At 43.5% G+C, this 23,509-nt stretch overlaps 1 long non-coding RNA gene across 1 annotated transcript in view; it reads left to right on the forward strand.

Moving 5' to 3' along the window:
* The first annotated feature begins 228 nt into the window (after positions 1-228).
* The window catches only part of LOC130296772 (uncharacterized), a 140,616-nt gene continuing 117,335 nt past the window's right edge, over positions 229-23,509 (forward strand). Inside the window, exon 1 of the long non-coding RNA XR_008849284.1 lies at positions 229-483. This is a non-coding gene — a long non-coding RNA (uncharacterized LOC130296772). The remainder of the gene's footprint in view (positions 484-23,509) is intronic.

The raw sequence follows: 23,509 nt of genomic DNA on the forward strand, positions 1-23,509 counted from the left end.
GCCACTGGGTGGAAGATCATTCTGCAATTAATTAAATTTTTGTAACAGCTGGAAGCACCCTGGTTAGAACAGATATTGGTGTTTTGAATGGAATGCAGCTCATTTGTGTTTCAATGGATGGGGTGGCTGATGTGTGAGCAGTGGCGTCGCTAGGGAGGGGGGGGGCTGCAGAGGGGGCCATGCCCCCCCCCCCCCTAGACCAGGCTGTGCCCCCCCTTGTGCCCCCCCAATTTAAAATTAACTAAGTAAATGCTGAGCTATGATCGAGCAGAGGCTCCTAAGCTGCTTTGCCCGTACATAGAGAGATAAGTGCAGTATGTAGCTCCACAGTCCTCTGTCCTCTCCCTGTACTCATCTCTATGGTCAGCAGTACAGGGAGCTGCTGCACATGCCGAGCCAAGCAATAGATTCCCGGGTCTTATCAGTTTATGAGCAGCATGTCCTATCACAGAGCCCCGAACAGAAGAGACATGGCGGCAGAATGTGAGTGAGAGGGAGCGATGGGACTGCATGAGGGAAGAGACTACAGACCATGACCACAGGTGGTTATACTGTACTAAACATAATGGGGGAGATTTATCAAAACCTGTGCAGAGTAAATGTTGCCCAGTTGCCCATAGCAACCAATCAGATTGCTTCTTTCATTTTTCAAAGGCCTTGTTAAAAATGAAAGAAGCGATCTGATTGGTTGCTATGGGCAACTGCAACACTCTTCCTCTACACTGGTTTTGATGAATCTCCCCCAATGTCTAAAGGATGTGTAAAACATTGACCTATATGTCACCACTGTCAGTCAGCACCACTATTAAGGTGCCAGTGTTAGGTAGTACTGGTAGTACTTCATCCATATTTACAGGCCCAGCAAAAGTGCCAGCCTCAGTGCCCCCACAGCACTGTCACCAAGAGACCGTCATCTCTGACAGACCACTCAGTAGTGTACCATTCATTAACCAGGTGTTTCCCAACCAGGGTGCCTCCAGCAGTTGCAAAACTACAAGTTATAGTTTTGCAACAGCTGGAGGCACCCTGGTTAGGAAATACCGCATTAACCCCTTTGGGAGACCAATCATACATTGTAATGACATCCTTCATTTTGCGATAAAATGTGCTGAGAAACAGAAAGAAAGTTGCTTGTGAGTTGAAATACAATTTTTTTCATGTTTGTGGTGGATTGTTTACCGTATTTTTCGCCGTATAAGACGCACTTTTTCTTCCCCAAAACTGGGGGGAAAAAGTCGGTGCGTCTTAAACAGCGAATACACCCCTATCGCGGCGGTCCCTGCGGCCATCAACGGCCGGGACCCGCGGCTAATACAGGACATCACCGATCGCGGTGATGCCCTGTATTAACCCTTCAGACGCAGCGATCAAAGCTGACCACCGCGTCTGAAGGGAACGTGACACTAACCCGGCTGTTCAGTCGGGCTGTTTGGGAACGCCGCCATTTCACCGCGGCGGTCCCAAACAGTCCGACTGAATAGCCGGGTTAGTGCTTACAGGACACCGGGAGGGACCTTACCTGCCTCCTCGGTGTCTTGTCCGTTCAGGGATCCCCTGTATGGCCTGCGCTCTCCTTCCTCATCATCACGACGTGATGACGGCGACGCAGAGCGAGGACACCCGGCCGGCAGCAGAGACGTTCAGCAGCAGGCCGGCAGCAGAGCGACGGGGACAGCGATGGAGCGACATCCAGGGCAGCGGTGAGGGGTCCGGAGCGGCGGGGACACGTGAGTATTACCTCCTATGCAGTGGTCTTCAATCTGCGGACCTCCAGATGCTGCAAAACTACAACTCCCAGCATGCCCGGACAGCCAACGGCTGTCCGGGCATGCTGGGAGTTGTAGTTTTGCAACAATTGGAGGTCCGCAGGTTGAAGACCACTATTGGGTTCAAAATCTTAAATTTTTTAGATTTTGCAACTAAATATAGGGTGCGTCTTATACGCCGGTGCGTTCTATAGGGCGAAAAATACGGTATATGACGGTCACTGTGCAGTAAAATGGACAGGTTATCTTTATTCTTCCGGTTGGTACGATTACAATAACCAATTTCTATAGTGGGTTTTTTATTTTTTATTTTTTTTATGATTATGATGATGGGTATGCCTTCAATTTTTCTGATCCCTGTAACTGTTTTATTAAGCTGTGTTGGCGTTCATTTATTTTTTTGCTCCATGTTGTTTTTATTGGGAACAATTTGGCGTAGATCGGAATTTTGGATCACTTTTTATTTCATCATTTTTTTCTGGGATGTGACCAAAAAATGCTCTTTTGTCATTTAGTTTAGTTTTTTTTCCTTACACTATACACTGTGTACTGTGTGGGATCAATAGATATATATTTTAAGAGCTCTTACAGGAAAACCAGATAAGATTTTTTGTGTTTTTTTTTTTTTTTTTTTACATTTTTATTGGAGATGACTTAAACTTTTATTATGAAATAAGTTGATTATTTATTTTTAAAACCTACACTTTTTTTAATCATTCTATGGGACTTGTATGAGTTAATCATTGGATTGCTCATACATATCAATGCAGTATGTAGGCACTTCATTGATCTATTACATCCCTACAGCAGTGTTTCCCAACCAGGGTGGCTCCAGATGTTGCAAAACTACAAACCCCAGCATGCCTGGACAGCCTTTGGCTGGGAGTTGTAGTTTTGGCAACACCTGGAGGCTGCCTGGTTTGGGAAACACTGTGCTAGAGGCTGCCATAGGAAGAGTCCTTGCAGCCATAGAGGCCTTATGCGGCCATGAAGACTAAAATGAATACATATAGCGGAATAAAAAAGATCAAAAGGTAGCACGTAGCACAAACAATTATACCAATAAAAAGTAGAGATCATCCCGCAAAAAATAAGCCCTTACTCAATGGCGTCGGCCACAAAAAATAAATAAGTTACGGCTGTTAGAAAATGAATGGCAGAAAAAGAATTTTGCTCAGAAAAGGAAAAAGAACATAGAAAGCTATATAAAATGGGTATCGCCATAATCGTACTGACCCACAGAATAAATATAACATCAATTTAACCCCACAGTGTACACCAAAAAATTGAATAAAAAAAGGCCAGAAATTTTCCAGTTTTTCACAATATTTTGAAGTTTTACACAAAAAATGCTTCATGTGTCAACAAAACTGCACCCCCCATATAAAGTACAATATGTCACGAAAAAACAATCTCAGAATCGCTCTGCTCAGAAAAAGCATCTTAAAGTTATAACTATTTAAAGAGATACATGTCAAATAAAAAAAAAAAAAGAGCGTGATCATTGAGGTAAAAAAATGGGTCTGTCCTTAAGGGGTTAAGGACAGAACCATTTTTGACCTTAATGACCAGGCTCTTTTTTTTTTTTTTTTTTTTTTTGACATTTGTCTCGTTAAATGATAATAACTTTAGAAAACTTTTTCTGAGCGGAGCGATTCTTTGTTTATTTTTAGTGACATGATACATGCTGCCTTTTGATCTTTTTTATTCCTCTATTTGCACCAAAATTGGCGAATTTTGCATTTTTTCTTTTTTATGGTGTTCACCGTGCGTGATAATTTACATTATAGCTTTATAGTACACATCATTACAGAGGTGGCAATACCTAATATGTATATGATTTGTGGTTTTTGTTTGTGATATTACAGGGCTTTTATTTGGAAAGGGGCATTATTTTATTTATTTATTTTTTTACACTTAATACTTTTATTTAATTTTCTTCACTTTCACTTTTTACAGTTTATACTATGCTGCAATACATTTGTACTGCAGTACAGTATAGCCTGATCGGCTGCACATGCTGCCCTCTGTGGCTGGTTCTCGCAGGATTCCGTAGCTGGCAGACAGGAGGTCATCATGTCGGTGACCCGCGATCATATCGCGGTGCTGCCGTTGGTGAACAGGGGAGCACCCTCCCCCTGTCAACACCATAGATTCTGTGGGGTTAATGCTGCCAGGACCGGCGCGATTGCGGCTCCGGTAGCTGCGGCAAGTTCCCGGCTGTGATTGAGCTTCCCACGGCAGCAAAGGAGATCGTGGGGACATATGCATACGTCCCAGCACGCGAACGTGTCGGGTGCTGGGACATATGCATATGTCCCATGGCGGGAAGGGGTTAATAGCTGGCAGCTGTGTGTGGTTTAAATATTTAAAGGGGTACTCTGGTGCCTGAAAGTTAAACAGATTTGTAAATTACTTCTATTAAAAAATCTTAATCCTTCCTGTACTTATTAGCTGCTGAATACTACAGTGGAAATTCTTTTCCGTTTGAAACACAGAGCTGTCTGCTGACATCACAAGCACAGTGCTCTCTGCTGACATCTCTGTCCATTTTAGGAACTGCCAGAGTGAAAGGAAATTCCCATAGCAAACATATGCTGTTCTGGGCAGTTACTAAAATGGACAGACAGCTGTGTTTCAAAAAGAAAAGAATTTCCGCTGTAGCATTCAGCAGCTAATAAGTACAGAAAGGATTAAGATTTTTTTAATAGAAGTAATTTACAAATCTGTTTAACATTCTGTCACCAGATGATTTAAAAAAAAAAAAAAAAAAAAAAGGTTTTCACCAGAGTACCCCTTTAAGGAAATAGTGACAAAAGTGGCCAAACTAAAGCATAATTTGCAGCACTGCAACACTTTTTTTTTTCTGATATGGGATGGTAATATTGACAGCTTTTTAATCCCAGTATAGCCCTGTCCAAGCTGCTTCCTTCTTAGTCAGCCACAACCTCGCAGTGTCTATCAGGTGCATGCCCACCTGCTCCGTAACCGCTTTGCCTCTTACCTCCTAAATGGACACTGTGTGAGGGTATTTTCCGGAAATACCCTCCTCCAATCAACTCCAAGGTCCTCGTCTGGTCAATCAGTGTGCGAAGAAAGATGTGATGAACTATGTAACAGCAGGGAGTGAGAAGGCCCCCCCACTTTTGCCCTCGCCCCCCTGGTTGCCCCCCCAAATATGAAATCTGGAGGCGCCACTGTGTGTGAGGGAGGAAAGTGACCTCACACTTACAAACAAGGACCTATAGGATTTGTAGTCGAAGAATGAAACTCCAATAGGAAATAGCCAGTTCACAAAAGATGATGGTAATCTCAAAACCTAGCTATTTAGCCCCAAGACAAGCACGGATACTTCCTAATAGACTTGTGCACAAGAAAAATTTTCCTTTTGTTTTTTCGTTTTGAATAAAATTTTCGGTTCGGTAATATTTTCGGTTTTGATTTTTCTGATACATTCGGTATTCGGGTGTTTATTTTCTTTCGGATACATTTGGTATTCGGGTACATTCGGCTAAATTTTTTTTTAAGCAGGGGACCATTATCGGGAGCGTGTGTGTGCAGGAAAAGAGGGCAGCCGCAGAGATCGGAACATTGGAAGACAGGGAAGATAATGTAATTTTATGTGATTTATTATTAATACATAATGTAATGTTGGATGAATGAGTGAATGAATGCTGTATGAATGATTGATGTGTTTGATTGTCGGGTGATTTATGTATAACATGTCATGTCACTTGCGCCAACACTGTTACTGTTACCGTTACCAGGGTGCCTCCAGCTGTTGCAAAACTACAACAAAGGCTGTCTGGGCATGCTGGGAGTTGGGGTTTTGCAACAGCTGGAGGCACACTTTGGCAAACGTTCTAAACCGGCAATTATCCAATTAAGTCTGCAGTTTTATGAATGAAAAATGTTCCCACGGCAATTACTATGCATGTCATTGACCTACTAAGCCATTTCTGAAAAAAGCGAGCGGAATTTCAAAATGAATTAAAATGCTTTACGCATGTTTGCCAAAGTGTGCCTCCAGCTGTTGCAAAACTGCAACTCCCATGCTTTGGCTGTCGGGGCATGCTGGGTGGGTGTTGTAGTTTTGCAACAGCTGGAGGCACCCTGGTAACAGTAACAGTCAGAAACAGTGTGTAGCGCAACAGTGTTAGCGCAAGGACCAATAAAAAAATTAGAATGAATTCTTTACTTTCGTTTACGGATAACGAATGCATTCGTTATTTACTGCATGCATTCGGCATTTGTCATTTTGCTATTCGTATTATCGTGGCTATTCGGGAATGTACAAAATATGTTTTCGTGCATTCGAATCGGTCCGAATGCCCGAAAATGGTAAAATTCGGTAAATTAGACATTCGTGCCGAAACGAAGTGCACATGTCTACTTCCTAAGCATGTCCATTACTGTCTGGCAGGTACATACTAAAATCAACTTATGGTAGATAACGCCTTGCCTTTGAGTAAAAACGTGTGGTTTTTTTTTCCCCTCTGACAGTTTTTTTTCCTGGTCCTGAGTCCGTCCCTTTTTATTTTTATTTTTTTTTTTAACAACTCTTAATTAAAAAAAAAAAATGTAAAAATGTAAAAATGCCCCCCTCCCATAGACATGAATATAGGGGACAGGGCATGACATTACAACCACAACCTCCCGAAACCGGCATTCTGAACACCGGGGTGCCGGGACAGAGATTGCGATTAGACATCTTATCTCCTATTATGAATAAGGGATAAGATGTCTTCGGGTGAAGTACCTCTTTAAACTGCAGCAGAATTATGTTGCACATGGTATTGCATTCAAAGCCATGCCCTTTTTGCCCAAGCCACATTCTCTTTTTAACAGAGGCCTTGCTCCTTTTTCAGAAAAAATGGAAAAGTGCTTAAAACTTATAATAATACATTAGATTAGATGAGAATCTAAACAACTGTGCCAATAGAAGAAAAAGATCACTGTTCCACAGTATTAAAGCCTAACTTTTAGTCTATCTACTAATAAAAGCATATAATTACAAGACCCCCAAGATATCAATATATCTCCATATATATATAATCAATGAAAGAGCCTGCGTATGTCAACCACAGATGGCTAATAAATTGGTACAGATGAAAGCATATCTTACGAAGGTTCATTAACCTCCAATACAAGTCAGTGGATAGATAACATTGTAGATATCAAGAACTCACAAAACTGCTTGTAGGAGCAATCAATACAAACTCAATTCAAACTCAGAACCAGTACCAATAGTACCAGAAGGACCACAAAACAAAAGCATTCCTAAACGTTTCACACGGTTGGTACCGGGATCATCAGGGGATAAATGTCAATTCAACAGAAGATAGATAATGACCCATAATGTACCTGATCCTTGTTCTGTGACCTGACCCTGCTACTGTGCCGCCTGCCCTGACCTTCAGCTATCCTGACCGTGTCTTGTCTTATCCTCCTGTACCACGCTTCATCCCAGGAACCTGTGTGGACGAGTCGTGCCAGGGGTAGCGACCTGGGTGCCGCCTGCGGCAGCAAGACCATCCCGCTTTGTGGCGGGCTCTGGTGGAAACCAGCGGCACCTTAGAATCTGCTCCCTGACACGGCTCACGTCATCATCCACAAAGGCCCAGAGGATCCACCACCTGCCGTGACCCTTACAGTAATATCCGGCCATGGATCCCACTGGGGTGCCTCTGTCAGATGTTTCGGATCTCTCCTTCACTGTGGCTCAACAGTTGCAGCAGTTAGCTCATCAAGCGCAACAGCTGAATCACTTTCTGCTATGGTGCAACAGCTTCTTGCCTCTCAGCACCAACAGCAGCAACCTTTTCCTGAGCCTCCTCCTGTGTCAGATATTTCTTCTTGTTCCAAGCATCACTTATCCTTGCCCTCAAAATTTGACGGAGATCCCAAGCTGTGTAGAGGCTTTGTGACACAGTGTTCTATGCATCTAGAACTTATGGTGAATCAGTTTCCAATGGAGCGTGCTAAAGTGGCGTATGTGGTCAGTCTACTGTCAGGTAAAGCCCTGGCCTTGGCTACACCTCTCTGGATCGTAATGATCCATTCTCCTCGAACCTGCCGGCCTTCCTTGCAGAATTCCGCAAAGTATTAGAAGAACCCGCACAAGCCTCCTCTGCCAAGACGGCTCTTCTGACTCGTGTCAAGGTAACTCCTCTGTGGGCAACTACGCTGTACAATTCCGCACACTGGCTACTGAACTGGCTTGGAACGCTGAAGCCTTGTGTGCCACCTTTAAAAATGGACTCTCCAGTAGAATCAAGGATTCTCTCTCTGCTCGAGATCCTCCGACTAACCTGAGCGAACCTATCCATTTGGCCACCCGTATTAATGTGCGTTGTGTCGGAAGAACTTAATTTGGGAAGAGAACCTGCACGTACACAGCGATTACCCCGACTGTCTCCTGTGTTCCAACCTCCACCTCTTTCGTCTTCTTTGCCTCCTGCCAAAGAGGCTATGGAGGGGGATCGTTCTCGCCTAATGTATCAGGAAAGATTCTGTCTATGCAATGAGTGCTTTTGAGCTCAGTTTTCCATATTGTGATTCTGTTACACTATATTTTCTATGTAATGTGTTTATTATCTCTGTGGACTACGATATCACTGTAGCCCTTGGCTATTAACTGTGCTATTACGGTTATCATCCGTATTCTGAGAAATCGCTGTGCACATTATTCCCATACTGTGAGATCACTGCAATCAATAACCCTTTCTTCTGACTTATTTGTATTTTTGTATCCATGTACTGTTGTTGTTTCTATTTTGGGGTATGGCCTAGTCTACGATATCACTATAAGGCCGTGTTCACACATCCGGAATTCCACATTGGAATTCCGCTGGAGATTCCAGAGTCCCATTGTATTCAATGGGATTCTGCTGTGCTGTGCACATGGTATTTCCCCACCAGAATGCACGGAATGCATAGCCATCTATTAGACTGTGCATTCTTGTACGGTCCTAGCACCGGCATGTTTATGTTGGTGCCCGCAGTTTGCCAAATGTCCGCATGGAGATTCTCCGTGCGGACATTCCGTAGTGCTAACATAGCCTTACAGATTTTGCTTTGGTAGCAAGGAACTTCAAGTTACATTTCTGCTTGATTACCAAGTAATAAGCAGTCTTTGACTTGTCTCCACTCTACTTGTGATGGAATAGTTCATAGTTATTACTAAGAGCACCGTGCATGTAAAGATGCAATCATTATGTATCTGGGTAATGAAAGACAGAGATGTTAAATGAACGAGAGGGTGGGGGACCAGAATACTCTCCATCTGAATTAGAGCAAGAAAAAGCAAGGGAGTCATTAAGCACTTGGTTGCCAAAGAGACCTGTAGATGCTTTGAAGGTCTCCGAGGCAGCTCAGGGCAAACTCAGCCTTGCAGAAGATAAGGCAGGAGGAGGGGTGAGAGCAGGCAGTGAGGAAAGAAGTTTCCAGAAACTGAAATATATGTAGAGCTAAGGAAAAACAAAAACTGAGTAAACAAGATCTTTTATTTTTTTTATGTATATTTTTAGTTGTGTTTTTTTATTTTATTTTTTTAAACTTAAGATGAAATTATACTTCAGACTAGAAATACTACACACTGCTCAGTTAACTTCTGGAAGCACTACAACATGAATCAGTGAAGGTAGCCACAAAAACGTGAGGAAACCTTTATAAACTGGAGGAATCTTAGGAATCCAATGTAACTTGCCACATCACAATGGTAGCAAATGATTCTGTGCATCGTTACATTTCCTGTGTAAAAACAGCCAAGCATAATAAAAAAAAATAACAATCAAAAACCCACTTCTCCCATGGCAACACTTCTCTAGTCTCTGTACACCCGACCTGTTGTCTGGTCACTTCATTGCTGCAGGCCAGCTGGGCAGAGACTGGCGTTGAAACATAGAAATGTTGGGACAGAAGTCTCAGGAGACTGGTAAGGTATAATATATTGAACGTTTAGGTTATGTTCACATACACAGTCTTTTAGCCATTTTTTTGAGATGCCAAGCACCCCAAAACCAGCAGTTTTAATCTCACAAAAGTGTCATTGTTTTCCCCATTGAATTAAATTTAATGGGGAAAAAAAGTGCCCACACAGTTAAGGCTTGGTTCACATTTACGCCACAGTTCCATTTGTGGCTTTTATCATAGACTCCATTGGAAGCCAGAAAAAAAGAGCTGGTTGTACAATAAACATCGGTCGATCCTAAGAGATACATTGACTTCAATTGGGTTCGTTGGCTTTCCTTCTGGTGTCCATTTATATAGCAGGATGTAACCGGACAATAGCTAGATCTTTCTCAAGTAGTAAAAATTTTGCATTTTCCAATACGTTGTTGGGTCAATAAAGAAGCTTGATGGATACTGTTGCCCCTTTTGCCATTTAGCAGGGTAAAAACCGTCTAACTTACATGCATATAGATGCTCCTCAGAGTTTTGCTGCTGCCCTACACAATTGTGGAAGTATTAGAATGATTTGACAGTTTATAAAGTTCATTACAAAAAATGATGGTTTCGTTGTTTTTAGTTTTAACTAAGCCAAAATATGATCCACCATCTAGACACAGGTGGTACCTTCATTTCACACCCCTGTCTTTGCCTGAAGTTTTTTCATATGCAGAAGAAAATTTGGTGTCCATTACGTGTTCTACCACTGACAGCAATATACAGTTTCCTTCATTTGCAGTGGTGTCATGAACTGGTAGAGATCGGAACCGTATCCTCTTTAGTGAGGAATCCAGGTTCTATTTAGCATCTGATGACGGCAAGGTTCAAGTATGGAGGCCATATGGTGAGTGCTTTAATCCTACCTTTGCTGTGGAGCGACACACTGCGCCAGCTGCTGATGTGATCATATGATGTACGACAATAGGTCACCCCTAGTAGTGATATGATGAACACTAACAGCTCTGCAAGAAGTGCAGGACATTCTGTAGCTACAATATATCTGTTGCCTCTCATTGCAAGGCTTCTGACTGAATTTTTTTTTAGCAGGATAATACACACATCACAAGGGTTTTCCTAGAATGTCTCCACCAGATTGTTACCCTTCCTTGGCCTGCTCTGTCCCTAAAGCTATTGGGATTAGCTGGGACACCAGCTTCAGCAACCTACAGGTCTGTAGGATCTACAGGCCCAGCTGCAGCATCTCTGGGCAAATGTGCCCAGGATTCCATACAGAACCTATAAGCCTCCATGCCCAACCATATCTCCTCTTGTACTTAGGCTAGAAGTGGTCCAACAGATTAATAGAGCATCCTATCAATTGTACAGTTTTCTTCAATTAACATATTTAATTTATATGTGAATAATGACCAGCATAAACTCAAGGAGTCATTTTTTTTGTTGACAAGTTTGGTTTTTCTCACATCTACCACATTGGTTGATTAATTTCCATGTTAGGGTGGGTTCACACTACGTTTTCTCCCATACGGGAGCGCATACGGCAGGGGGGAGCTAAAAGCTCGCGCTCCCGTATGCCTTCGTATGCGCTCCCGTATGTCATTCATTTCAATGAGCCGACCGGAGTGAAACGTTCGGTCCGGTCGGCTCATTTTTGCGCCGTATGCGCTTTTACAACCGGACCTAAAACTGTGGTCAACCACGGTTTGAGGTCCGGTTGTAAAAGCGCATACGGCGCAAAAATTAGCCGACCGGACTGAACGTTTCACTCCGGCCGGCTCATTGAAATGAATGACATACGGGAGCGTGAGGTTTTAGCTCCCCCCTGCCGTATGCGCTCCCGTATGGGAGAAAACGTAGTGTGAACCCACACTTAGTCTGAATCACAACTTCCTCAGGGAAACATGCTGACACAAGTTCCTAAAATTTACATATTTTTATATTGGTCATTTGTTTACTCGAAAAAGCCCAGTGCATGTTAAGGGAATTTTTTTTTTTTGTTTTGTAGTTTTTTTTTTTTTTTTTTACTGATCATTTTTTATTGTATAAAACATTTAAGGGGACTTTGAGGAAATTGTTAAGATTTTTTTTATTGTCTGTTTATTCATTATTCATTTTTGATAATTTTTTTTTTCTGTTGACATTTTACACAAATCTAATTATAAGCTGACCCTCCGTGTTTTGTAGTTTTATAATCTCTATATAGATAAGGGATCAAGGCATTCACAATAGGTAATGGTCACAGCTTAGGCAATATTGCAGCCCCCATAATAATGTACAAGCGATTTACAATAAAAAAAAAATAGAAGCAACCAATAGTAACCAATGTGCACTACAGCCCGAGTAACCCATGTGCCCTACAGCCCGAGTAATCCATGTGCACTACAGCCATAGGTCGGATCGCACAGGATAACTGTCAGTATAATACTGACAGTTAGGCTGTGCTGCAGTACAGATGTACTATAATAGAAAAAAATTGTTAAGCGTAAAAGAAAAGGTTTTTCAATGAATAATGTGGAAAAAATATAAAATGAATGCCTCTTTCCCAATAAAGCCATGTATTATCACCCCCCCCCCCCCCCCCCCACAAAAAAATGAAGAACCCAAAACCTATACATTAGTAATGACTGCTGCAATAAAACAATTAATGTAATTTATCCCGCATGGTGAACACCATTTAATAAAAAGAAAAACAGGTTTGGTTCAAAAAGTGAAATAAAAAAGATCAAAGGTAGCATGTATTGCAAAAATGGTACCAAGAAAATGTACAGCTCGTCCCGCAAAAAAAAGCCCTCACATAATGCCGTTGGATGAAGATTTATGGCTGTCTAAACATGTCAACACAAAAAGTGTGAAAACGAAAAAGAACATAAAAAATTATATAAATTGGGTACCAACCCACAGAATAAAGATAACATCATTTTTACCGCACAGTGAAAAAATATTCTCTGAATCTCTTCACTCAGTAAAAGCTTTTCAGATGCATGCCAGATTTGAAGCATTGGATTTGGTCATTTAGGTAAAAACAGGCATCGAGTTGAGTTGTTCTTTTCTGTCTGACACCTCTGCTTGTCTCAGGAACTGTCCAGAGTAGGAGCAAATCCCCATAGCAAACCTCTATAATGCTTCGGACAGTCCCTGAGACAAGTAGAGGTGCAGAAGAGAGCACTGTTGTCAGAACAACTCAACTTAAACCTTAACATATCCAGTAGTGTTGAGCGGCATAGGCCCTATTCGAATTCGCGAATATATGGGCGAATATTAGTCATATGTTCGCGAATATTCGCATATTTCGTAATATATCCCGTGTTATTTTCGTAAACGCGAAAAATTCGCGTATGCGAAAATTCACATATGCGAAAATTAGCATGCACAAAATTAGTATAAGCGAAAATTCGCATATGCGAAATTAGCATATGCAAATGTTCGCATATGCGAAAATTCGCACGCCAGTCTCACACAGTAGTAGTAGAGCCTTCTTTACACCACACAAGCTGGAAGCAGAGAGGGGTGATCACTGTGATGTGTACTGTGAAAAAAAAAATAAAAAAAACGAATATTCGTAATTACGAATATATAGCGCTATATTCGCGAATATGCGATATTCGCGAATAATATTCGAATTGCGAATATTCGCGAGCAACACTAATATCCAGTCTCAAATCCACAGCATTAATTTCAAAACAAAGTCCAAACAATTTTTTGTGTGCAGTTTTGTTGTTGCAAATTCGCATGCAGAAATACTGACTATTTTTACCTGCTGACCATGTGCAGCATTTCTATTGGGTATGAAAGGACTCTTTCTGTCACTCACCAAAGTAAATGTGGCTAAAGGAGTGCTAGGCTGGAAAACATTTTCTTTTAAATTAACTGATGCCAGAAAGTTAAACAGATTTTTAAATTACTTCTATTTAAAAATCTTAATCCTTTCATTACTTATCAGCTGCTGTATGCTCCACAAGAAGTTCTTCTCTTTTTGAATTTACCTTCCTGTCAGTCCACAGTGCTCTCTGCTGACACCTCTGTCCCAGTGGCGTTGCGACCCGGGTGCGGGGGGTGCGGCCCGCACCGGGTGACACCAACCTAATGGGGTGACACCAAGACGCTCCGTAGCCGCACCCCCCCCCCCCAGCTACACAGACATCACCTCCCCCATCTGTGCCCGAACGGCCTCCCATCCGTCAGCACAACCCCCCCGCGCTGTGTGTGCCCGTCCATCAGCAACCCCCCTCTTTCTCCTGCACTGTGCGCCCGTCCATCATCACACCCCCCTCACCTTCTCCAGCATTGTGCCCGGCCTCCGCTCCCACGTCTGCGCCGGCCTGACGTCACACCGTATGGCCGCGCAGGAGGACGTCAGTTACGTCACTCGCACGGCGCCCGGTGAGAAGGAGCGCTGCGCTGGAGGGGTGAGTGTGTGTGTCTGTCTCTATCTATGTTTGTGTGTGTGAGACTCTGTGTGTGTGTGTGTGTGACTGTGTGCATGTGTGTGTGACTGTGTGTGCATGTGTGTGTGACTGTGTGCATGCGTGTGTGACTGTGTGTGTGTCTGTGAGTGTGTGTCTCTCTGACTGTGTGTGTGTGTTTGTCTCTCTGTGTTGTATGTGTTGTGTGTGTGTGTGTGTGTGTGTGTGTGTGTGTGTGTGTATAACCAGCGATCTATTGTGGGGAGACTTTGACCCATTGTGGGGAACCTGCGGCCTAATGTGGGGAAACTACTACCAAGTGTGGGGAGTCTGTGCTACCTTATGTGGGGAATCTGTGCTACCTAGTGTGGGGAAATTGCTACCTAATGTGGGGTAACTGGTACCTACCTAATGTGGGGGAACTGGTACCAAATGTGGGGAATCTATGCTGCCTAATGTGGGGAATAGATGCTACCTAATGTGGGGAAACTGCGACCTACCTAATGTGGGGAATCTATGCTGCCTAATGTGGGGAATAGATGCTACCTAATGTGGGGAAACTGCGACCTACCTAATGTGGGGGAACTGCTGCCTACCTAATGCCCCCCCCCTGGCAGTAGCACCCTCATTATCCACCAGCAACACCCCCCCCCCCCAGCAGCACCTCCATCAGCAGATCCTGATGGTGGATGATGGCGGTGCTCCTGCCAGGAGGATGATCCTGCCGATGGATGATGGGGATGATACTGCCTGGGGGGATGGCTAGTAGCACCCTCATCATCCTCCAGCAGCACCCCCCGAGTAGTAGCACCCCCATTATCCACTAGCAACACCACCAATACCCCCCTCCCGTCATAATAGCATCAGCTAACGGATGTTGAGGGGTGTTACTGCAGTTGTGGTATTATATTCAGAGGGTGCACTGTATGGCAACGTTATATTCAGAGGGCGCAGTTTGTGGTAATATTATATTCAGAGGGCGCAGTTTGTACTAGTATTATATTCAGAGGACGCAGTTTGTGGTAGTATTATATTCAGAGGGCGCAGTTTGTGGTAGTATATTCAGAGGACGCAGTTTGTGGTAGTATTATATTCAGAGGGCGCAGTTTGTGGTAGAATTATATTCAAAGGGCGCAGTTTGTGGTAGTATTATTAGAGATGAGCGAACTTACAGTAAATTCGATTCGTCACAAACTTCTCGGCTCGGCAGTTGATGACTTATCCTGCGTAAATTAGTTCAGCCTTCAGGTGCTCCGGTGGGCTGGAAAAGGTGGATACATTCCTAGGAAAGAGTCTCCTAGGACTGTATCCACCTTTTCCAGCCCACGGGAGCACCTGAAAGCTGAACTAATTTATGCAGGAAAAGTTATCAACTGCCGAGCAGAGAAGTTTGTGACGAGTTGAATTTACTGTAGTTTGCTCATCTCTAATTATTATATTCAGAAGGCGCAGTGGGTGGTAGTATTATATTCAGAGGGTACAGTATGTGGCGATATTATATTCAGGGGTACAGTATGTGGCAAATTTATATTCAGGGTTACAGTATGTGGCAGATTTATATTCAGAGGTACAGTATGTGGCAGATTTATATTCAGAGGGTACAGTATGTGGCAGATTTATATTCAGAGGGTACAGTATGTGGCAGATTTATATTCAGAGGGTACAGTATGTGGCAGATTTATATTCAGAGGGTACAGTATGTGGCAGATTTATATTCAGAGGGCGCAGTATGTGGTAGTATTATATTCAGTGGGTACAGTGTGTGGCGGTATTATATTCAGGGGCACAGTATGTGGCAGATTTATATTCAGAGGGTACAGTATGTGTTGGTATTATATTCAGAATGTACAGTGTGTGGTAGTATTATATTCAGAGGGTACAGTGTATGGAAGGTTTATAATCAAAGAGTATAGTGTATAGTAGTATTATATTTAGAAGATACAGTGTCTCTCAGGTTTATAATAATAATTGTTTTCATATAGAGGATGAGAATGCGCTGACATAGTGAGGAGACGTCTGGGCGTCACATTCTGCAGAGAGAAGTTTTAGCTGGAACAAGTCCTGGCGGTATGTACCATCTGAATTAGATAAGGGAAGACTATAGAGAAGACGTCACCTGTAGTCACTGATATCATTGTACATTCTCCTCACTATAGAGAAGACGTCACCTGTAATCACTGATATCATTGTGTATTCTCCTCACTATAGAAAAGACGTCACCTGTAGTCACTGATATCATTGTGTATTCTCCTCACTATAGAGAAGACGTCACCTGTAGTCACTGATATCATTGTGTATTCTCCTCACTATAGAGAATACGTCACCTGTAATCACTGATATCATTGTGTATTCTCCTCACTATAGAGAAGACGTCACCTGTAGTGACTGATATCATTGTGTATTCTCCTCACTATAGAGAAGACGTCACCTGTAGTCACTGATGTCATTGTGTATTCTCCTCACTATAGAGAAGTCACCTGTAGTCAGATATCATTGTGTATTCTCCTCACTATAGAGAAGATGTCACCTGTAGTCACTGATACCATTGTGTATTCTCCTCATTATAGAGAAGACATCACCTGTAGTCACTGATATCATTGTGTATTCTCATCACTATAGAGAAGATGTCACCTGTAGTCACTGATATCATTGTACATTCTCCTCACTTTAGAGAAGACGTCACCTGTAGTCACTGATACCATTGTACATTCTCCTCTCTACATCAGAGCTGTAGTCACTTGTCAGTTCTACAGTTAGGTCAGTGAAACTACAACTCCCAGCATAACCTCACCACTGCTCAAAGGGGTGCTCTTCTGGAAAACATTTTTTTTAATCAGCTGGTGCTACAAAGTTAAACAGATTTGTAAATTACTTCTATTTAAAAATCTTAATCCTTCCAGTACTTATTAGCTGCTGTATAAGCGATTCACAGTAAGTTATTTTCCTTTTTAATTTATTTTCTGTCTGACCACAGTGCTCTGTGCTGACACCTCTGTCCATGTCAAGAACTGTCCATAGTAGGAGCAAATCCCCATAGCAAACCTATCCTGCTCTGGACAGTTCCTGACATGGACAGAGGTGTCAGCAAATAGCACTGTGGTCAGACTGGAAAGAACTACACAACTTCCTGTGGAGCATACACCAGCTTATAAGTACTGTAAGTATTAAGATTTTAAATAGAAGTAATTTAAAAATCTGTTTAACTTTCTGGCACCAGTTGATATAAAAGTAAATGTTTTCCAGTGGAGTACCCCTTTAAGTAATTCTGGGAGCTGTATATTTCAATGGTGAAAACTTCTTTAACACTTTCCCATTCTGTGGCAACTGGTACATCTGATTATTATATTGGAATTTCTCACAATGCGCTACAACAGTGGTGTCTGTCACAACAGGCTAAAAACTTACTGAGGGGGGGGGGGTAGGTATGGGGGTGACACCATTTTCTACCGCACCGGGTGACACCAACCCTAGCAACGCCACTGCTCTGTCCATCAGGGACTTGCACACATAGGGTTCAAAGGGGGCTTCAGCCCCTGCCCAGCCCCTGCCCTGACCCTGCCCTTTAGTCAAGCATCTCCCTGCCCTTCATTTAGAAGTGAGCCTCTCTGCAGGGGTCACTGGTATAGCGCTGGCACTCTTGGAGATGCTCGGTTCCTTTAACAACCCCCCACCCCCTCCTCCCCTCCTCCCCACCTCCTGTTGCTGAACGATCTCGCACAGTGTAAGGCTGGGTCCACACTACGTTTTGTCCCATACGGGAGCGCATACGGCAGGGGGGAGCTAAAAGCTCGCGCTCCCGTATGTGACCGTATGCGCTCCCGTATGTCATTCATTTCAATGAGCTGACCGGAGTGAAACGTTCGGTCCGGTCGGCTCATTTTTGCGCCGTATGCGCTTTTACAACCGGACCTAAAACTGTGGTCAACCACGGTTTTAGGTCCGGTTGTAAAAGCGCATACGGCGCAAAAATGAGCCGACCGAACGTTTCACTCCGGTCGGCTCATTGAAATGAATGACATATGGGAGCGCATACGGTCACATACGGGAGCGCGAGCTTTTAGCTCCCCCCTGCCGTATGCGCTCCCGTATGGGACAAAACGTAGTGTGGACCCAGCCTTACTTCCTGTCTGCCGATGAGTGAAGAAGTCTGCAGGCAGCAGGAAGCACAGAGTCCTGCCTGAACATCCATTTACTGAAGTATTGCCTGCGCCCAGCCAGCTTCCTATAAAAGTGAGTGCAGATGTATTGTGTGAACGTGTGTGTGTGTGTGTGTGTGTGTGTGTATGCAGATGTATTGTGTGAACATGTGTGCAATGTGTATGCAGATGTATTGTGTGAACATGTATGCAGATGTATTGTGTGAACATGTGTAATGTGTATGCAGATGTATTGTGTGAACATGTGTAATGTGTATGCAGATGTATTGTGTGAAAATGTCTGTGTAATGTGTATGCAGATTTATTGTGTGTAATGTGTATGCAGATGTATTGTGTGAACATGTGTGTAATGTGTATGCAGATGTATTGTGTGTGAACATGTGTGTGTAATGTGTATGTAGATGTATTGTGTGTGAACATGTGTGTGTAATGTGTATGTAGATGTATTGTGTGAACATGTGTGTAATGTGTATGCAGATGTATTGTGTGAACATGTGTGTGTAATGTGTATGCAGATGTATTGTGTGAACATGTGTGTAATGTGTATGCAGATGTATTGTGTGAACATGTGTGTAATGTGTATGCAGATGTATTGTGTGAACATGTGTGCAATGTGTATGCAGATGTATTGTGTGAACATGTGTAATGTGTATGCAGATGTATTGTGTGAACATGTGTAATGTGTATGCAGATGTATTGTGTGAACATGTGTAATGTGTATGCAGATGTATTGTGTGAACATGTGTAATGTGTATGCAGATGTATTGTGTGAAAATGTCTGTGTAATGTGTATGCAGATTTATTGTGTGTAATGTGTATGCAGATGTATTGTGTGAACATGTGTGTGTAATGTGTATGCAGATGTATTGTGTGTGAACATGTGTGTGTAATGTGTATGCAGATGTATTGTGTGTGAACATGTGTGTGTAATGTGTATGTAGATGTATTGTGTGAACATGTGTGTGTAATGTGTATGTAGATGTATTGTGTGAACATGTGTGTAATGTGTATGCAGATGTATTGTGTGTGAACATGTGTGTGTAATGTGTATGTAGATGTATTGTGTGAACGTGTGTGTGTAATGTGTATGCAGATGTATTGTGTGAACATGTGTGTGTAATGTGTATGCAGATGTATTGTGTGAACGTGTGTGTAATGTGTATGCAGATGTATTGTGTGAACATGTGTGTGTAATGTGTATGCAGATGTATTGTGTGAACATGTGTGTGTAATGTGTATGCAGATGTATTGTGTGAACATGTGTGTGTAATGTGTATGTAGATGTATTGTGTGAACATGTGTGTGTAATGTGTATGCAGATGTATTGTGTGTGAACATGTGTGTAATGTGTATGTAGATGTATTGTGTGAACATGTGTGTGTAATGTGTATGCAGATGTATTGTGTGAACGTGTGTGTGTGTATGCAGACGTATTGTGTGTAATGTGTATGCAGATGTATTGTGTGTGTGTGTAATGTCTGTGTAATGTGTATGCAGATGTATTGTGTGAACGTGTGTGTGTGTGTATGCAGACGTATTGTGTGTAATGTGTATGCAGATGTATTGTGTGTGTGTGTGTGTGTGTGTGTAATGTCTGTGTAATGTGTATGCAGATGTATTGTGTGAACGTGTGTGTGTGTGTATGCAGACGTATTGTGTGTAATGTGTATGCAGATGTATTGTGTGTGTGTGTGTGTAATGTCTGTGTAATGTGTATGCAGATGTATTGTGTGAACGTGTGTGTGTATGCAGACGTATTGTGTGTAATGTGTATGCAGATGTATTGTGTGTGTGTGTGTGTGTGTGTAATGTCTGTGTAATGTGTATGCAGATGTATTGTGTGAACGTGTGTGTGTGTGTATGCAGACGTATTGTGTGTAATGTGTATGGAGATGTATTGTGTGTGTGTGTGTAATGTGTATGCAGATGTATTGTGTTGGTAATATCTGTGTAATGTGTATGCAGATGTATTGTGTTTAATGTGTATGCAGATGTATTGTGTGTGTAATGTCTGTGTAATGTGTATGCAGATGTATTGTGTGTGTAATGTGTATGCAGATATGTGTGTGTAATGTGTATGCAGATGTATTGTGTGTGTGAACGTGTGTGTAATGTATGCAGATGTATTGTGTGTGTGAACATGTGTGTAATGTGTATGCAGATGTATTGTGTGTGTAATGTGTATGCAGATGTATTGTGTGTGAACGTGTGTGTAATGTGTATGCAGATGTATTGTGTGTGAACATGTGTGTGTAATGTGTATGCAGATGTATTGTGTGTGAACGTGTGTGTAATGTGTATGCAGATGTATTGTGTGTGAACGTGTGTGTAATGTGTATGCAGATGTATTGTGTGTGTGAACGTGTGTAATGTGTATGCAGATGTATTGTGTGTGTGTGTGTGAACGTGTGTGTAATGTGTATGCAGATGTATTGTGTGTGTGTGTGTGTGTGAACGTGTGTGTAATGTGTATGCAGATGTATTGTGTGTGTGTGTGTGAACGTGTGTGTAATGTGTATGCATATGTATTGTGTGTGAACGTGTGTGTAATGTGTATGCAGATGTATTGTGTGTGAACGTGTGTGTAATGTGTATGCAGATGTATTGTGTGTGAACATGTCTGTGTAATGTCTGTTACTTACTAGCCTAGTGTATAGTGTGGCGTGTATGTACTGCATGTATATACACATTTATGGTATATGTGTGTGTATGTAAGTGTGTATATGTATAGTATTTTATGTATGTTATATGTAGTACTCAGGGCCGGACTGGCTTAGCGGGATACCGGGAAAATTCCCAGTGGGCCTCTCGCCCTTGGCCGGCAGTATATAAAAACGGGTCAGTCTGATGGTGCCTGAGCAGAGCAGCAGCGGCCGCATAGTGAAGGAGCTATAATCTCCGGCTAGCATGGTGGAGCGGGAGCTGTCAGCTGTCCCGCTCCACCACTCCGTCTCCTTTCTCACACGCTGCGGGCTGCGGCTGCTCCGTTCTTGAAGTGTCAGTGATAGCCGCAGTGACGCCATCCACGGCAGGCTGGCGCGATGACATCACACCATCGCGCCGGCGCCCGGAAATCACGTCCCCGCCGCTGTTACTGACACTTCAAGAACGGAGCAGCCCGCAGCGTGAGAAAGGTGACTGGTGTGAGAAGGGGGGGGAAGCAAATGATAAGTGAGGGGCACATGGCAGGGGGGCATTATATATAAGGGGCACATGGCAGAGGGGCATTATATGTGGGGGCAAATGACAGGACCCCCCCTCATGTGCCCATATAATGCCCCCCTGTCATGTGCCCCTTATAATGCCCTCTGTCCTGTGCCCCTCAGATATAATGCCCCATGTCCTGTGCCCCTCGCATATAATGCACCCTGAGGGGCACATGATAGGGGGGCATTATATGTGAGGGTCACATGTCAGGGGGCATTATATATGAGGGCACATGACGGGGCATTATAAGTGAGGGGCACATGTCAGGGGGGCATTATATTGTGAGGAGCACAGGACATGGGGTATTATATATAAGGGGCACATGTCAGGGGGGGGATTATATATGAGGGGCACATTGCAGGGGGGCATTATATGTGGGGGCAAATGACAGGACCCCCCTGTCATGTGCCCATATAATGCCCCCCTGTCATGTGCCCCTTATATATAATGCCCTCAGTCCTGTACCCCTCAGATATAATGCCCCATGTCCTGTGCCCCTTGCATATAATGCACCCTGAGGGGCACATGACAGGGGGGGCATTATATGTGAGGGGCACATGTCAGGGGGCATTATATGTGGGGACACATGACAGGGGGCATTATAAGTGAGGGGCACATGTCAGGGGGGCATTATATTGTGAGGGGCACAGGACATGGGGTATTATATATAGGGGGCACATGTCCGGGGGGCATTATATGTGAGGGGCACATGGCAGTGGGGCATTATATGTGGGGGCAAATGACAGGACCCCTCCCCCTGTCATGTGCCCATATAATGCCCCCCTGTCATGTGCCCCTTATATATATAATGCCCCCCTGACATGTGCCCCTCACTTATAATGCCCCCTGTCATGTGCCCCCACACATAATGCCCCCTGACATGTGCCCCTCACATATAATGCCCCCCTGTCATGTGCCCCTCAGTGTGCATTATATGTGAGGGGCACAGGACAGGGTGCATTATATGTGAGGGGCACAGGACAGGGTGCATTATATGTGAGGGGCACAGTACAGAGGGCATTACAGTATATGTGAGGGGCACAGGACAGAGGGCATTACAGTATATGTGAGGGGCACAGGACAGAGGGCATTATATGTGAGGGGCACAGGACAGGGTGCATTATATGTGAGGGGCACAGGACAGGGTGCATTATATGTGAGGGGCACAGGACAGGGTGCATTATATGTGAGGGGCACAGGACAGAGGGCATTATATGTGAGGGGCACAGGACAGGATGCATTATATGTGAGGGGCACAGGACAGGATGCATTATATGTGAGGGGCACAGGACAGGGGGCATTATATGTGAGGGGCACAGGACAGGGGGCATTATATGTGAGGGGCACAGGACAGGGGGCATTATATGTGAGGGGCACAGGACAGGGTGCATTATATGTGAGGGGCACAGGACAGGGTGCATTATATGTGAGGGGCACAGGACAGGGTGCATTATATGTGAGGGGCACAGGACAGGGTGCATTATATGTGAGGGGCACAGGACAGGGTGCATTATATGTGAGGGGCACAGGACAGGGTGCATTATATGTGAGGGGCACAGGACAGGGGGCATTATATGTGAGGGGCACAGGACATGGTGCATTATATGTGAGGGGCACAGGACAGGGTGCATTATATGTGAGGGGCACAGGACAGCGTGCATTATATGTGAGGGGCACAGAGTGTTTTGCATTTCAGAGGTATAGGCCGGCATTTACCATTGTAGGTGTAAGTGAAGTATTTTCTGTGTAGGAGCACCAAATTTATTAAAAGTTGGCAGAGCATTTGATAAATTTTGTGCAGGTCACATTTTCTGAAATTTCTCTCTTCACATACACCAAAAAGCTAAGTCTGGGCTGGTGTAGTTTTAGAGACTTTTCAGTGGCTTTGCACCTTTTTTGTGCCTTTTCACAACAAGACTCCGTTCATAAAACCCGTCCATATCATGTGTATTGTCAAAATCAGTGGATTGCTACTCAAGCGGAAAAAAGGCGCAAATAAACCCTGCTTGCGCCTTTTTTTGCATAAATTTTAGACACAAAAAACTGTCTAAAGACAATTATACATGTC

The sequence above is a fragment of the Hyla sarda genome, chromosome 12, assembly GCF_029499605.1.
Source record: "Hyla sarda isolate aHylSar1 chromosome 12, aHylSar1.hap1, whole genome shotgun sequence".
NCBI lineage: Eukaryota > Metazoa > Chordata > Amphibia > Anura > Hylidae > Hyla > Hyla sarda.